At 41.3% G+C, this 17,902-nt stretch overlaps 1 protein-coding gene across 3 annotated transcripts in view; it reads left to right on the top strand.

Annotated features, from left to right (window-relative positions):
* Positions 1-17,902, top strand: part of macrod2 (mono-ADP ribosylhydrolase 2) — a 511,048-nt gene that overhangs the window by 92,848 nt on the left and 400,298 nt on the right. The gene's annotated exons all lie outside the window — the stretch shown is intronic.

The following is a 17,902-nucleotide window of genomic DNA, read 5'->3' as shown; positions in this document are numbered from 1 at the left end:
CAACACTCTGCCGCCCTGCGTCATCTCCAGTGTCTCCCCCTCCGGCTACCAGACAAGACAGACACCACAACCCGGTGCATTGAGCTGCAACGGAGCAGCTCTGTTTATCTGTTGTTGAATATCAGCTTCCTGTTGATGTCAGTTGGTCAATGATCGAATCTGTGTGCAGCCGTGAGACTCCTCTCTTACATGTCATTCACTAAATACTACTTTTTGTTAATTACTTCAAGCCTATTATGCCATTCAGTTGTGCATGCCTGAAGGGTCTGCATTCATTTTCAGTAAACAAACAGGTTTGTTAGAGAGGTGTTATTCACTCGTTCTGGGGATACTAAAATATCTAGCTGAAATTCATCATGCTTTCTGTTTGTCGAGAGAGCAGCTGTCATGTTATAATTAATGGCAGTTAGTCACATTTTGTTTGCTGAGACCCAATAATGTTTTACTGACAGCAGGTGAATGAGAAAGCCAGACTTTGACAATTTTCTGCAGATGACCCAACTTAACGCAAATTAATAATTTAACTTACTTAAAGAAGATGTTGGTCATGGATGTAACTTCCTGACATACAAACAACAGCATACCTCATTTAATGTCTCCATTTAGACTGTTTCACTGCTCTCATTGTCTGCTGATGAGCTGATGTGGCCCTCCACTCCTGGCAATTGTTATTGCTTCATTAGGGTGTTGCGTACTGCACAAGAGTGACTGTCTAAGTGTCTTACCACTGTTGACATCCAATGCCCAGTCATTTGCCAGGACAGAGCGCGTTCCAGCTCCAGCCTCAACACATCGGCACACGGTTAAACCATGATTGCCATCTTAACTGGAGTGCCTAATTGAACAGACACTTAAGCTTGGAGCATCTGCCAAAACTACTTAGACCTCCAGTGGAGTTTTTCAGATTTGTTTGCTTTCCAGCTGGAGTGCCTCTCACTTTTGTTTGCAACACAATGGGATTTCTGGACAAATATAAATCGTCTGCTCGTGTGTCATTCACTTGGAGGCAAATCTGTGTGATATAAAATTTCCATTGTGTCGCAAAGTTTCCACTGCAGCTTAATGTTTGGCTAGTTTGTTAATGAGCTTAACTCTGTTATCTTCATCCAGGTGTTGTGTGCCAAAGGGTGCGAGGTGAGAAAAGGTCAGTCTCGGACATCCTGACTTGATCCTTGTCTTCCCTCCAGGGGGACAGAGCAGAGAAACCTATGCTTGACCTCACTGTGCCTTCCTCTCCTAAATCGACAGCAGACACATCTGTCAGCGGCTGCTGATTGACCCTCTCTCAGACGTACAAAGAGCCCCACTGGAGGACGAGGGTGTTGGGTTTCTGTTATCTCAAGACCAGGGAAAATCTGTCACCCTGCTCATTTTTTGTTGAAGGGGATGGGTGCTCTCCTTTTCCCAAGGATGCACTCTAGTCTGTCTGGCCAGTTTCACTGTGTTTAGACAACAGACAGGTTGTTTCCTTCTCTGTTGTGTGTGTGTTTGCAGAGATAACTAAATATATTAAGCCACTTGATTTTGCTAAGTGCTGGCTAAAGTGCCTTTTGGCTCTGGTGGCAACGAAACAACTGTTGAGTGTGCATTTGGTCTTGTTTTTTATCAGACTGTTCTGATCCCAGATTTTGTCTCTTATGACAGACATTCGACCACATAATTGATTTACTTTTTTGCTCTTGCCGTGGTCAATAGATAGAGCTTGCAGTTGGCAGGCTGCTGTGGTGCCCTACTTTCTGGACTGTCTGCCAGAACACGCAGACCCAGTCTGATTGTTGAGATGTAACCTAGGTGTTATGGATATTATTTTATCTCCCTCAGTTTTCCGTTTATCTGTCACTTAAGCTTAGCGTGTGTTCACTGAAAAGCTTGTGTGAAATACAATAGGCCCCAAAACTGCTCAGGGGCTCACAGGGGAAAAATGGAGACTGATTTCCCCTCATGTCTCCTTCCTCGCTCTGACTGGAATTCATTATTGATAGACTTTCCGTGTTCTTAACCAATGCCAAATAAAGGGGAACATGTAAAAAGGCTGCTGCCAAAACCCCCGCTTTGTTTTTCATTTACCTTCTGCTTTATTTGCATATTCATCCTCTACAGGCAATCAGCAGAGATCTTTGCTGTGGGCCTTTCATCTCCGCTCTGCCATCCTGACAGGCAGCTTTTCAGCATCACAACAGTTTAACTAGGATTTGTGGATGAGAGCTGCTGTTGGTTATGCTAGGAAATTCACATTTTTGATTTGTAGAGGGTGTAATGTGTGTGACAGGGATAGAAAGAGGGTTTGTGGAAAAATATATAAATCAGTGAATTGGTAAATATGTAGACAGATGTTGGATTTCATTAGTGTGGGTTTGTAGAGATGTAAATGTAGGCTTCGTGAATTGCCCAAAATGGCTGGCAAGAGAAAGCTCTGACTGATGGAGCTTGTTGGATCTTTTTATGCATGTGAATGCAGATGTCAGTTACATAAAGCAGACGGGCATGATTGCTATTAGGCCATGCAGTAGTCTTTTCTGATGCAGATCCCAGATGTTTCTGGATAGGTTGACCCCTTCATCTCTCGGGACTAGGATGCAGCCCAGAAAAAGACAAGAGCCAACAACGACTGAGACTAAAGGGGCCGACATCCTGCTGCTTAGGCAAATCCGTTGGGCCAGTGGTCATTTGGGGCCTTGTGTTTGTGGAAGAATGACAAGTCATGCAAATAGCCCCGTCGGCTGTTTTTCCCCTTGTCTTTTGTTTTCTTTGCTTGTTTCTGTTGTCTTGTCTGCAGAGACAGAGAAACTGAGGGATGAGCGGGTTCCATAAAAAAGGTAGAGGGGGGTCGGAGCTGACTTGTCAACCTCAGAACCTCCCACAGGTTAATGACCCCAAACACAATGCTCTGTGATCAGATTAGGTGGAGCCCCTCCCCTCCCCACTGCACTAATCAGCAAAATAAAGGAGATAAAAGATAGAATTACCATACAGTGTTTTCACAGTCCTGCATACAACTCTAATGCAGCTAATTGAAGCCCTTCTCTCTTGCTTTGTAACTGCTTTACTATTCCTGCACTAAATCTGTAATTAGCCAATTTAGCTTTTTTTCCGGTCTTAGTTAAATGGTAACATTTATCTTTACAATGGACTCTGTATGCTTGTGTAAGCGCCGACAGGGCCTCAAAGACAAACACACAGCGTTCTGATTCCTAAACTCAGCAGCACATTGGTGAATTTAGTGCTTTAGTCTTTTGAGATTAGGAGTTTGAGTGTCTTATGAAAGGGTCAGTCAGGGTTTAGAGCTGTAAGGAGAGGAAGTCAGGGCTAATGTTATCTAGTGGAACAAACCAAGTTTTTGCTGCTCCAGATAAGATAAGATAGATTGTATAAGACTGCAAGGACTGTAATAGCCCCGTTGATTGGGACAAATACAGGAAGTATGGCTCTTAGGCAACAGCATTTTGGGTTAAGAGAAGGGGGAGTGCTAAAGAAGGGATGTCTCGTCACACAGAGCTGCCATCATCATGATCAAAGTGTTCACTTATCTGTGCCACGCACTAACTCTGACTTTGTTTTCTCTGTGATGTGGATGACTTTGTTTACTCTCATGAGTCATATCTAAAAATTACCCTTTTTGTGATTTCTCAACTTTGTTTATTTTCCACCGCTGAATACAATAAACAACTGCTAGAAAAGTACAAAAGCAATAACAGATTGTTATATGTTCATGCGCTTTAGAGCAAACTTGGTAACAACGGTGCTCTCAACTCTGAGCTTATGCTTTCAATCACTTGCTTAAAAATACATTCTCATTATCCAGTTCCACACTTGCATGCGGTTCTCTGGCACAATATAATTCAGTTTGCATCATTATATTGTTATCTGTCGAAGTCAGGTAGAGTAATGTTGACATTTTGTCATCGTGATGGTGAGAAGCATCTTCGGCAACAGGAGCCTCTTAATTGGGATTAAACTCCACCAGAAAGTGTTTTCAGGCAACACCTCCAACCGCCCGAACAACGAGTAGGTGTCTGCGCCTCAGCGTCTGACACCAGTTCTTCGGCACTCATCTTGAGTGACTTGGATATCAGATGTCCTATTCTTCCACAGCCAGGAGCCATGTTCAAAGGAAGCCTATAGAAAGTGATGATGGGGGAATAAAAGCGGAGGTTGAGTCGAGGGGACATTTATGACTTTCCTGAAAGAAGCGGTCATAGACTGCCCGCCCACCTATTAGCGCAGGAGTGTAAGGTGCTTGTGGTGGAGTTGTGAATGACATGTTTTTGGTAAAACTGGGAGTAACTGGAGTAGACCCTCTTTATCCCGCTCTGTTGCTGAGGTGTTTCTGAGGTTAACCTCCTGCAGGAAGAGGTGTTTGTGGTGGTGTGTATTACACTGGCAGTGATGGGGATGAGGTGTGGGAGGATTTCATTGTGTTGGACTGGGGGTGTTTATGTTGATCTTGGACTTTGACTCACTCTACATGTGCATAAAATCAGTGAAAGTTTGGAATAACTTGTTTGTGACAATGTCGTAGGGTTTGCATTTACATGCACACAATATTCCATATTTATTCAGATGCTGACATCATTCTGGGTCATGTAAAGAGCATATTCTGTTTGGATTTTCAAATTAGGCCTTTCTCCAAATGTAGCATTTTGCGATCAAGACATGAGAGATATGCCAGTATTAATCGGATTTGTTGTACACAAACCAACTCACCATTACGTTGCCAGGCTGGGTATAGAGATGCATGCCCAAAAGAAAAGCCACCATTTCTGCTTGGAAGGAGAAACACAACAACTTTTTTAATACTATGACAGACTTGGATATCAACAGACTTATGGATATGTACAAATGTAGAATTTGGTTGAATGAATGAAAGAGGGAGGCTGTGTGTACATAGTCAAACAGGTCCAGCACTGATGGAAATCTTTGAAAAAAATCCTGACACGAGCCACAGCCATTGCACTTTTTTAATTATGTAAAATGCTTTGTAGAAATGTTGTCTTTTTTTGGAATAAAGGCAAAAACCAGAGTATTTTGTGCATGTGAATGTAGTCAATGATACAAAGCAAGAAACCTTTCATATTATCCCAGTTACTGACATACAAATGAATTCATTCAAAGCATCTTGTATGCTAAAAAAAGTTTGATGTAGTATTTTACTTTAGTTTAAAACTATTTACATAAAAACCATCAAAGCAAAAGTGATAAAAACATTTCCCCAGTCTGTTCTAAAATGGATAAGAAAAAGTTCTCCAAACCCCTTTGACAGGAGAAATGGAGAAAACCTCGGGAAAGGATCACATAAAGGCTTACCCCCCTTTAGGGCTGATAGGTACATGTTGCACAGCATGTCAAAAAGCAGATCATTGATGTAAAGTAAACCTGACAAAAATAGAGCGTGCATAGACATGCTGATAGTGTTTTGCTGCCTACCTGTATCAATTAGCAATAATCACCATTAAGAATTTTTATTGCTTATGAATGCAGGGTTATTTTGAAAGTATTTCAGAAATATCATTTTTCTGAGACAGTGTACTTGAAGGTAAGGGCTCTGGACCCTGGGGCAATTATTTTCGTCTTACAAATCATAGCTTTAAAATGTACCTTTTCCATACTGCAATTTCACAAACGAACAATAAAGACAAAGCTGTGACATTTCACAGGCCAGTAAGAACTCCTTTAAGCTGGCCCATCAAAGACGACCGGTGAAAGGTAGAGGAAGTCAACCAGCAAACCACTGATAGAGGAGATGGGTAGATGTGTTGGGTAAATAGAAGTTGTGCCATTATAACCGACATCAATCACGCAGGCAATAACAGAGATGTGAGTTTATATGGAGCGATAGGGGAAAACACTGGGGGCAGGAACCGGCAGACTTTGGCAGCTGCTGATGCTGTCTTGCTGTTGGTGTGAAAAAGGCTGCGATTTGAAATGGAAATGGTCCCTTTTCTGTGGCGGGTGTTACTGTTGAACAGTCCTGTTGATTGAACCGTAGCTGCTTGCATCAAGTTTCTGCATAACATTGCAATAGGCTCTGAGCAAAGCATTCTTCTCTTTGTAAAGGTCACTGTTAATGTGGAAAATGCCAGCAATCCCTATTTGGAATCATTCATCACTGTGACTGTATCATTTGCAAAAGCTATTCTTTCAATCCCTATTTAAGCAGTTTACAATCCATATATCCACATCTTCTTTTGTGGTCACATGCAGAGCTTATAATGCATTTTTGCACGGGCTATGGCTTTACTGCATGCAATCTTTTATATTCTTTCAAATGCTGTAACTGGTGATATTAACAGCTGCAAACATATGTTTTTGCTCTATTTTTGACTGCATTACTGCTTCTAACCAGCAACACAGATGCAAAATTTGGAATCCTCTGCAGTACTCCACCTATATACTTTTATTGTACTTGTGAATTGTATTGCATTTATGTTTTTATCTATGAGTTCGTTGCTGCTGCTCCGTTGACCCAGTTCCCCACTGTTATCATATAAATTTAATTATCATTATCATCATCAGAAGCGTTTCTCTTATTCATGCTCATCACCTGAGTATCTGTTATGGGAAGCATCGAAATTTAAACAGATATGTACCCCACATGGATTTTCTTTATCACTGTTCCAGGGTTGCATGACTGAGTTTTGAGCAGGAATTTCTTTGCATATAGTTTGTAAAAGTTGAGCCAAAATTCTGCCAAATAGATTAAAGTTCAGTGTGCGCTGCGGCAGCAACCGCCCCCAGCTCTCTCAGGATGGGGAAACCCCAGAGGAGGCTCCATTTAACCCCCAAGGATTAGTGCTCATGCCTACTTTAGCATTGGTAAAAGGGAAAACGTCTCAGCACATTGAGTCAATAGGGATTCAGGCCCACTCTGCCGGCTTCCCACACAAAAACGGTCAAAGAAAAAATAAAAGTGAAGCTTCAGCTCCGACTTGAATAGGGCTAGATGTTTGCCCAGCCTACTTTACCGTTTGCCCTTCCGCTGCCTTCACAGTACATTACCAGACCAAAAACACGAGACTGTAATCCCAACAATATATTCACAGCGAGAAGCTTCCCTTGAATATTTTCTCTGCATCAGTTGGTCGTTTTAAAATGGAAGGAAGATTTCTAATTGTGCTTTTTTCATACTGACAGAATATGGAAATGGACATATTCTAGTTGCACTTCAGTGTGTATTTGGACAGTGTTTACCCCTAGCCATCTTTAATCCTGTATGCTGAGCTGACTCGCCACTGCTTGGAAAAGGGGGAAAAAAAACAGCCTCGCGGTGTTTCTTTATGAGCTTGTTTTTTGTCTCCTCTCTGTCTTTCTCGTTCTCTCTGTCTTATAATCCACATTCTCCTCACATATCTTTACACTGTATCAAAGAGTGTAGTTGAGTATATTTTTGTCTTGCCAGTGGAGGCTGGTTGGAAAGAAGCAGAGTGGAGAGACAGTCCGGTACGGTGTCGGAGGGCGTGCCTCTCTCACAAGGCGTCCCTGGCAGCGACGAGGCTCTTTCTGTTGACTTTAGTCCGCGGTTGACATTCCCTTGTGTTTGTCTAGGCTTTCATCACGGCTCCGTTCAAACAAACGCCAGCAACTGATAAAACACATGCTCTCACAAACTCACAGCCAAGCACACACACACACACACACACACACACACACACACAGTGACACATGGACAGACTTCAGTTTGACTTCATAGCAACAGGTGATGCCCCAAGATGGAGTCACAGCTATAGAAGCCGTATTGTGTATTTCATGGACAGTTCTTGTAAAAATGCCACTTGACATTTAAGTTTGAGTGCATTAACAGCTGTGTTTAATGTGGAATTATATCTATCTCCAGCAGTGTATCCTGCTGCCAGAATACAGTAGCTAAATGTCTCTGCTTGTGAAGTTGATTCTGGAGAGTACTGGAGTAAAATACCAGAGGATGGGTTGTCTCTTTCATTCTCAAGGAAGGGAAAAACAGCTGTGTTTTTACATATGGCTCTGTTACTCTGCCTTGTACATTTCTTTCTGTCTGAGCACAAGAGTTGGAGTCAAGCGGCAGGAATGTATCTGCCAGTCAAGCAAGAGAGCCTTCTCCTGGTGTGGATTGCTGTCTGTCCCCTTGTGTCGATGGCTTCCAAGCCCGCCAAATTTCACGCCTGCACCCAGCGCCTCAGAGGTGCAGTAGGAGGAGAAGAGGAATCGCAGGGTGCCGGGGTTGGTTCGCGGTTAGAGATGTGCGCTGAGAGTGACGTCACAATCGCAGAAAGGGAGAGTGTTCTCATCCCAATGTGGAGAAGCGAGGATTTCAAAAACCAGGTGCAACCCACACCTGCGAGTTCCTTCCACCTTGCTTAATTAGAGTTCAGTATCCTCCTAATGAATATTCACAGTCTTGTCTCTTCTGCTGTTGTGTGTGTGTATGTGTGTGTGGGTGGGAGCCGATGGGCTCAATTGGGAATTATCTGGCTTTCCCTGGAGAAAGCCTCTTTTTTTCCTCCTCTCTGTTTATCCACAAGAGCATACTCACTTCCAAGTAAGCTGTACAGACTCAACAGCCCATTACTGATCTCCTGATCTATTGTTAAGATTGATTCCCTGTGAATATGACTGCATGTCTCCTTTTTACTCTCTTCTTAAAATGCCAGTTTAATCTAAGACTATATTGAGTTAGTAATTAATGCCTGGCATAAGTGAGTTACAGTTGTATAGTCAGAAGGCATTCACTGTTGTTTGCTGTGCCAGCAGGAGATTTCTTGTTCCTGCAGATGCGCAAGTGTAGAGAGAAACAGTGCTTTTCTGTCACCAGATCTGTCAGCGGGGATCAGTCACATCACTCGTCAGATCTGAAGCTGAACGTGTCAGAAGTAACAGAAGACTATTCATTTTTCCCCTTACTGTAATGTAACAGCTCTGTGTATGATGTGCAGTCATCTGCTGGGTTATAATTGGGGCTAAGGCTGCTGAACTCCTGCCTGGTTCCTCTGAATGCAGTGACATGGAGTCCTCCATAGAGACTCAGTGTGTGATTTTTCACACAGCTTGACAGCCATTTGAGGCTTCTCACATATCCAGCCGTCAGTTTACCTGAGCCACTCTTTATGTCTGTTTTTGTCAGTGTGAGACTTGTGTATGGCTGAGGGGATACAAATGTCAAGCATCAGTTTGCACCACATAAGGTCTGCTAGGTGTCCTGCCTGTGATGTCTGTTAACTATAACAAAAGGAAAGTTTTCCTGCAAAAGCTCCCCAGCTCACATTTAGCTGCAACAACACAAGGTTATCAAGTCAAAGAAGTTCTTTGATTAGTTTCATGCGACCTAGTTTGCCCCTCTACCTCTGACTCTGATTGCTGCTGCTACCACCCACATCACATGGCCAGCTGACCTTGCCCCCTCTGTGTTTAACAAACTCTCTGCCTTTGTTCATTCAGTCATGTTTCCACGGTGACCGCGCTGAGTCACCCCAAACAGCATGGAGGTGCGGCCTCAGAAGGCCACGCTGGTCTAGCAAAAGTACAAGGTTTCACAATATTCTTGAGACATGGTATGAAACGCATCAAAGCGTTGTAGCACAGTCTAACAGCGCCAAGCACTCTTTGAGATATCGTTGTGCTTTTGATTGCTCTCTGGAGACCAATAAGATGGTCGGCTCTGTTGTGAGAGAAAGAACAGCGAAAGCCAGTTGTGTTTATGTTTCACCCAGTGAGCAATTGCCAAGCTGTTTGCTTAGAATTGTGGCTGCTTTACTCTAAGACAGGATTTCTTTGGCCATTTGAATGGTACCTTATGGAATATGAAACACGTCAAATTATAAATTTAGAGCCCCACTGGCTCGTCTGTTTACTCATTGCCAATGGGTCTTCCGGTCAAATTGAAATACACATCAGTCTGAGTTTCTCCTGAGCTGGAACTCTGTTTCGGGAATCTGCATTGGCAAGCGTACACACACATATTCAGTTGTTGAGTACAGTTTGTGTGATATTACATTTTGTTCGACAGCCCCTTTTTAAGAATGTTATGCATACCGTCGTGACTAAGCAGACACAGTACACTTTGAGCTTAATACCCCTTTGCCCTTCACTCTGTAAATGTGCTGGCATTGTGATCTTCAGTCGCTTTTTTTCTTTAAGTCATGCAAGCACTTCGACTTCCAAGGACCTTCCACTTCAACGCTTCAAGCCTGAATTGAATGCAGTCATATTAACGAAAGGCTGCTACGGCATGTCATAAGGTTAAATACACACACTATAACAGAGGTGTTAAAAGGGATATTTTGCCTTCCTGCCACAGCACCGTGATAAAGTTCTCATTTGTTATCATTTGGAAAAAAATCAGATTAATAAACCATGAAATACTCTAAATGAGCCAATTTGAAGTTGGAAAAGTTCTGCAGCAGGTGAATCTTTAAAAATGTGTTTCAATTAAGGATTTTTTCCCCTTTGTGCAGCAGGGCTAAAGAGAAAAAAAAACCTAATTAATCCAAGTTCCCCTACATTTCTAACTTTTGTGCATGCCAGCTGCTTTCACTACTTTACATGCATTATAAGAGCAAATGTAGAAATACACCCAGAGCCATAAACTATGCTTAAGCTCTATGTAAATGCCATAATAAATAATAAATCTGTTTTAGGGGTTCAAAAATGTTTTAGTAGTGTGGACATTAGGCATAAACATTAAAAAAAAAAAAAAAAACAGACACGCATTAGTGTGGATGTAGCCGTGTTGTGATCAAGGGTGATCCCCCTACACTGCTGACACTGAACACTGATTGTGGAGATTAACAACTCAACTGCAAAATAAGTTTTCAAATCTGTCACTGTGTGCAGCCTGTGCGAGAACTGAGGTCACTCTTCTTTGATATGATTCTTTTCCAACTCACTGCTGCTCTCCATCACTGCTGCCACTATAGTGAGATCAAAAAAGGGCTTTTGAGCCTCCTCTCGCATGGTAGATGCCAAACGTAGAATAAGTGCCGCAGGACGGTAATATCCAGCTATGCTGCAAAATTACACGTATGAAAAGGGTTATGTGGGTGACTGTTAGCCCACTTCTGGATCCTTCTGTTTTCCCCTTTCTCAAACTAACTCACCAACTAATTTCTTTTTCATGGCCAGTTAGTCAACATTTTGTATCCTCCACCTGCTCAGGTTCATTAATTAGGCTACTGTTTCTTCCATCTCAGCCAACAAAAAGCTGATTATCAATCTCAGTCGAAAAGTTTTCTGAACTTTAATATGAAGTTGTTTCTAACTTTGGTTTTTTAATGATGTTAAAAGACAGACAAACCTAATACGTCCTCTGTTGCTTTTAAAAGTACTCAGTTAGTTGGCAATATGACGACTTACTATAAGAAAGTGATTTTGCATGATGTGATGCATGATATACTGATAGACTATTTGGCGTGTTCAACAATCTTTCCAATTTAACACTTTTGATTGTGATGGTTCTCCGCTTTAATTCCACTTGGATTCACATAGAAATTGCAAAAGAGACCGTTTCTCTCATTAGCTTGTCGGAGTTTGTGCGCCACTAAAGTAGCTGTTTGTTTGTGGCGCTTCTGCAGGTGTGTCTTTGGCTTCGCGGTGGCCATAGTGAGATTGGCTGTGTGACTGTAATTACTAATTTAGCTAAAGTGCGGGGAAAACAAACAGAGCAGGAAAAGCTGGAATGATCAAACGATAGCTCTCTCCAGCTGCCGCCATCTCTAATCTGCTCAGGTAATTCTCCTCAAACCCATTGATTCCACGCAAGTGATTGAATTTCAATGCATCTCTGATGAGATGGGGGGAAAAAAAGAAGACAACCTACCTGAGCACTCAAATGGATTGGCAAGCAGATGCTCGGTCAAAGTGACAGGTGATAAGTGCTTTGGCAAGCTTTAAGTGAAATCTTTATGCATTTCTTGCTGTATGTAGCCGTGCTGTCACTGCCCATCTTTCATACGGTTCCTCTCGTTTGCAGTGCATTTTCTCAGCGACAGAGCAAGCGGCCCTCGCTGTCTGATAAAGCACCTGTGACCTTTCAAATTAAGTGTTCCCTTTATTTAAGTGACTACTTCACAACTGTCTACTTCACAAGATGATGTATAGAGAAACGCTATGAGCAACTCCACTACCTCTACTGCATTGATATCGACCCGCGTGGCCTCATATGGTGATTTCTTGTTGAAATGGATTTTAATTTATACTTTTCAGGTGAAGATAGCGATTCCAATCAAGTAAGTAGTTATTGTCGGAGCGATTGAAGAAAGTAAAGTGCAGTTGGATTGTAAGTCTTTGTATTGGTTGCAAACATTGAATAAAAGGGATACTGAGCTGCTGATACTATTCGGCTTATAATAGCTTCACAGGACTTGCAACTACAGAGCTTTTTTCTTCCCTCAGTTCACACATTATTCCTCAGAAACCTTAATTTGTAGGTGCCCTGGCTTGTATTTACTATCAGGGGCAAATGCAGTCCTTTATCATTGTAGTGGTACAGCTTTATTGCTTGTGCATACACTATACAGCATGTTTCACACTGTGCCTCGGGATTATGTGCAGAACAGGCTGCATTTTATCGTAACTGCTGCATCCCTTTTTATTAGAATGCAGAGCACCTGCCAAATGTTACACCTCTTATGGAAAAGTGGTCAGTTAAGATAGCTCGCTCTCTCTCTGTGGAAGAAACCCCGCAAAGATACACGTTTACTTATTGGCACCCTGGCTGTAATCTTTGAAGTTTAATGTGCTGTATATGTACTCAAACAACCAAACATCTAATAAACAATGCACTCTCTGTCTTCTTTGATTATTCCATTCCTTTTATCTGTGCTTTCCCTGGTTGTGGTAATAGTGGGGTGTTTCGAATAACACCACCGTCAGAAGGCTCATTTCGCAATACTTAATCACCTCTCTGACTGTATTCGCCATGGCACCAGCAGGCTGTGCAGCACATGCAGTGCAGCTCAAGATGCTTTGGCCCCGTGTTTAGCCTGTTGTGTGTGGTAATGTGAAGCCCCCTTAATTGGAGTCCAGGGGAGGATCTCTGGGAGCGCTTTCTAAGTACTGCGCCACAATTGTCTGCAGGTCAGAGGTCAGCTTGGAGATTTGCATGAGGTTGCATGCAAGAAAGAGAGTTTAAGCCGAGCGTTTCGTTTAAATCAGCAGCCGAAGCAGTTGGAATGTGGTGCAATATCTCTTCATTCCCTACACGAAATGGCCTCAGCCACCTTCATTTATTTCCCTCCTCACTTCATCTTACTGTATGCAGGTTTTTTTTTCCTGCCTGTGTGAATCAGTCTGCACTTTGGAGTGGAGAACCCCACAGCAATCACATCATAACAAATCGTTGCAAAATGGACGACTCAAGGCGCTGTCTCAACATCTGAAATTGATGGCAATCAGTAAATTGCTGTCTTAAGTGCGATGGTAGTGCATTAGTGATGGGTTGTGATCAGAACCAGAGAGCTGTGGATCAGAGTAGCTAAGCCTATTGTCTCTAAGGACAAAGCAGGGTTGGAGCAGGCATGGGTGACTATTCTAACTCCTTTCACCTCAGCCCACAAAGTTGAATTTCCCTGAATCAAGGGTCTAATCCCCCTTTAACCAGTTTAGCTCTCGCTCAGTCATCCATCAGGACTTCTTTTTTTTTTTCTTCCTGTGGACACTTGCATAGCATCATTAGCTAAGGCTCAGTCCTCCCCTGTCTTTAGCCCTCTATAAAGCCCCTGTTGCTCTTTTTAGGAATGGTCACCATTTCCAATAGTATTAAGTCTTTGGCTGTTGGACTGTAAAACTCTAATACCAGCATCTTAAGGAGTTTTTAATCCTCTTGAGCAAAGAGCCATAAAACATGGTGATGAGACAGCCCATGCATGTGTCCCACACAATTGCCTACATCCACTACTGTAGCAGCACCATTATTGAGAAGAAATGAAAACCTTTATAGTTATGTCTTCTACGTGTTTCAAATAAGAAATCCAGCAGCCAACCTGTTTCTTTTAAGTCTCCATTAAATGAAAAATACACGTTCCTAGTTTTAATCCTGTGTCACTGTGTTAATTGATAATTTCTCTCTTGTTATAAGCTAAATTTTGTCTGATAAAATAGTTTCAAGTGATTTATGACTCATCCTGCACTTGGGTGTTTACAAAAGTTGATCCAATCAAATGAGACTTTGGGCAACTACCTAGCCATACTGGCCATATAAAACCACCCTTTTGTTTTAGGGTTGTTATAGCTAACAGAGAGATATAGAGAGGGTTAGGAAGAGAAAGGTGCTTGAATATCAGTGGACAAACACCTTTGCTTTTTTTAAATTTCCAAAACAATGTGGCTGAGGTCTAATTCCTTTATCTCCTCCTCTTCCTCCTCCTGATCTGACATCGAAGTGTGTTAACTCCGCTAACAGTCCAATCAAATGCTTCTGATTTAAAGCCCTCTTGTAACTGTACATCACTCAAATATTTTACTGGACAATACATGCCTGATATCAGATAGAAGGGGGAGGGAAATTCCATTTTCTCCAACCAATCACTAGAGGCAAATGTAGCTACCTGAATCTATCATCATTTTAAGTCAGCTAATGTGTTGCCATACCAAAATATCTGTTTTTCTGGGGTCTTAATAGTGGAGCGAAGTGAAGTAAAACTAACTGAGATGTTGGACAATATTGAGAAGACGTGGGTTTAGGACGGCCTCCATAGCAGCATTTATCTTTTAATAGCTTGTTTTTATTACTCCTCGTTGGTTTTGGCACACCACTTGAAAATAGCTCGATAAAAGCTTGACACAAGCTTGACAGCTGTGTTGGTCTCACCACTGGTGCTGATAAGCTAATCAAGTTCAACTATGGTCCTCATTGGTTGCTTTGATTTTAACTAAGAAATTACTGTTTATTATCTCAATGCCAGATGAAAGAGCAGATTCAAAGGTCTGGACCCAGGCAAGAGAAGTACTTCACAATACAAAAGCTAAAGACAATCTATCTTTTTTTTCTTGGGGACTTTACGTTGCATACTGTTAAAAGACAAAGTCAGGTTTATTCAGAATTTATATATAAGGCAGGATACATGAACACTGTCATTGATTTTTTTTAACATGAAAGGCCATGGGAGATTGTATTTTTTCTTGTTGTTATATGCTCTTATTTGCATTGTCCTAAGATCGAGTTATGAGAACACAAATGCAGAAAGGGGAGGCCTAGGAGAGCTGACCTCGATCTTCTACAGTGTTCATGAGGCAAATTAATGGCTCCTTTATGCAAGGTATTTGTTTGAAATAAAAAATACAGTTTCTTACGTGAACAACTTGTGAATTTGCATAATAATAATGATTACTGAGAGATTCAAACTGATGGAAAATTCAAATATAATGTTTAGTCAGAAAAAACAAACAGGCTCTCTCACACACTTTTGGTCTGCTCTTTATGTGGCTTTGCTGTTTTTAACAGCAGAAAGGCAGCAGCTCTCAGAGGGCATTAATGCTAAATAGAAATTGGATTTAACAGCAACACATAGATGTTCTTTCAGGACGATTAGGGCTGCAGCCAGGCATGGTATCCTTCTGCCTGTTTAGTGTGAGTTTAAGCCATCCGGAACCTGCACATTCACGTTCGTTTCCTCCACCAGTGTTTTTGGAATACCTTTTCTCCCTTTACTAAGAGAGGTGAGGTTATCAGGGAGCATGTTTCTATCCACACAAGAGCGAAAATGAAAAGTGCAGTACAGAACACACAATAGCTCCTCGGCCTGTTATCAGATTTAGGCACTTTGCAAAGTGATTCCTTGAATAGTTTAACTGAGAATGGGCACGAGACATATTTTTTGTTGCATGTAACATAGTAGCCATTTAAAAAAAAAAAAAAGTATTTATTTTATTTTATTTATTTATTTTAATTTTTTTATTGCATGATGCAATACAAGACGGGTGAAAGACATGATAGGAACGACAATGTGTGTGAGACAAAAAAGGATAGTGCAAAATGAGACATGTCAGGAGAAGACAAGGCCAATTAATCGAACAAGTAAAAACAAACTGGTACATTGCATTGTGTGTTGAGGGTGTTGAAAAGAATTTTTTTGCGGTGTGTGTGTGTGTGTGTGTGTGCATGTTGGAAATAACTTAACATTTATTTGTTTGTTAATGGTTACTATTATCTCTTTGGTTTTTCCATATTTTCTATCATTCATCTATCATTTTTCTAGGAGCTTTTTTTGTACTAAAATCTGTGTGAACTCTAGTCATATACCTTTACTGCACCGCTTTTTATTGGTACCCATATCTTTTATTTCAGTACTGCGGTTAGAGGCAGGTGTAGTTTTCATGTCACATTTTCACATCTGTTAAACAGTGAAGGTGGTGCACCTACAGTGAGCCGAGCTGTAAATAGCCTGCTCATACTGGAGGTGGAACAAACGTCCTGTTGTACTAATTCGCAATCTGGCCTAAAGCATTATTTATGTAATGTAATCATTTGAGAAACAAGGACATGATGTACGCGGGTGGGGGAGTGCAGAGCACACAAATAATCAAAAGAATATAGCAGAAGTTATTTAGTAATTAGCTGGGCATTTGGAAAGATCAATGGCGTGTTTTAAAAAATGCGCCTAAGATGTGGCAAGTGCATTTTCAATGGACAGAAAATTAGCAAGCATGCAGCCTTATATTGATTGATGAAAAATTACATTTTTATATTCCATTTCTTCTTATCACTGGAGAAATCTAGTTAGGTAGTAATGATTCCTTATGTATTATCATAATGTACACAGTTTTTAAAACAGCTCACATAATTACACTGTGTATGGCATTTTAAATTCATGCACATCTATTGCATAACCACAACTAGTTCGCATGCATTTTGCATTGTAGTGTTCCACATCACACATCATGTCCATCTGAGACTCTTTCATCTAAAATAATAGAAAACACAATGCAACTGCAACTGTTTATCCAAGAGCTGGTATGTTTATCACTGCATGGGAAATGTTGGCTCCATGATATCACTTCCATCTAAGTAGAACCATCTGCAAAAAGAAATACTTCTGACAGTATCACTGTTACTGGTACAACAGAGCTGACTGATTGTACATTACCACAATTTGCCATAACAAATAACAAATATGTCCTTCTGCATACAGAAAGCTGCTGTTGGCTGTTTATTCAAAATTGTGTTGTGGTTTCTTATTGCCCAAAGTAACAACCCCTCTGTCTTTCTATAATCCAGATATGACATGGAATAAACAACCATGCTACACTCAATTTTCCTCCTGCTTTGCATTTAGGAACTATAAGGCCCACTTTCCAAAATGTATAGAACAACGTCCCACAGTGGGAGGATTCAGTAGTTAAGTTTCCCTCACTGAGTAGAGTAAAGGCAGGCTTCTCTCTTGCCCCTGTTACTTGTGCGCTTGTGATGAGAAACTATTTATGTGCTGGATTTTACTCCGACGCTTTCAAGCACAAACCCGGCTCCATCTCCAAATAGACCTTGAGCAAGTGTGTATTTCAAAAATTGAACCCGATGCAGCCAGACGAGGGGAACAAAAAGGGAGAGTGAAAATACCTCCAGTGTTGCCCCACTTTGTCAAAAAATTCTGAGGCAATTAATCTCTGAGGAAATAATTGAGCTTGTTCTGCCAAAAATACTCAAGTAGGACTTGAAAGATGACACAGCTTGCTGGAGATTATGTTCCGCAGAGTAGGGTAAACATGGACACTGATGGCTTGTGCAGTCCTTAATTAGGCAAGGCATTATTAGCAGAAGGCATCTCATAAGCTGAACTCAACATATCAAACAAAATGACATGACTTCTTTTGTTTTGGATTTTGACATCTTATACCGACCATCTCATAACTATACAAACAATGAATACAAAATGTACAAACTTAGTTAAAGAGCAACAAAACAACCAGTTTTAGCTTCCTCGATATTTCAGCTGTTTTC

This window comes from Plectropomus leopardus, chromosome 13 (genome assembly GCF_026936395.1).
Source record: "Plectropomus leopardus strain MGB_pleo_1.0 chromosome 13, ASM2693639v1, whole genome shotgun sequence".
In the NCBI taxonomy this organism is placed as follows: domain Eukaryota; kingdom Metazoa; phylum Chordata; class Actinopteri; order Perciformes; family Serranidae; genus Plectropomus; species Plectropomus leopardus.
Note: the sequence above shows the minus strand (reverse complement) of the source record. Positions and strands in the feature narration are given on the sequence as shown.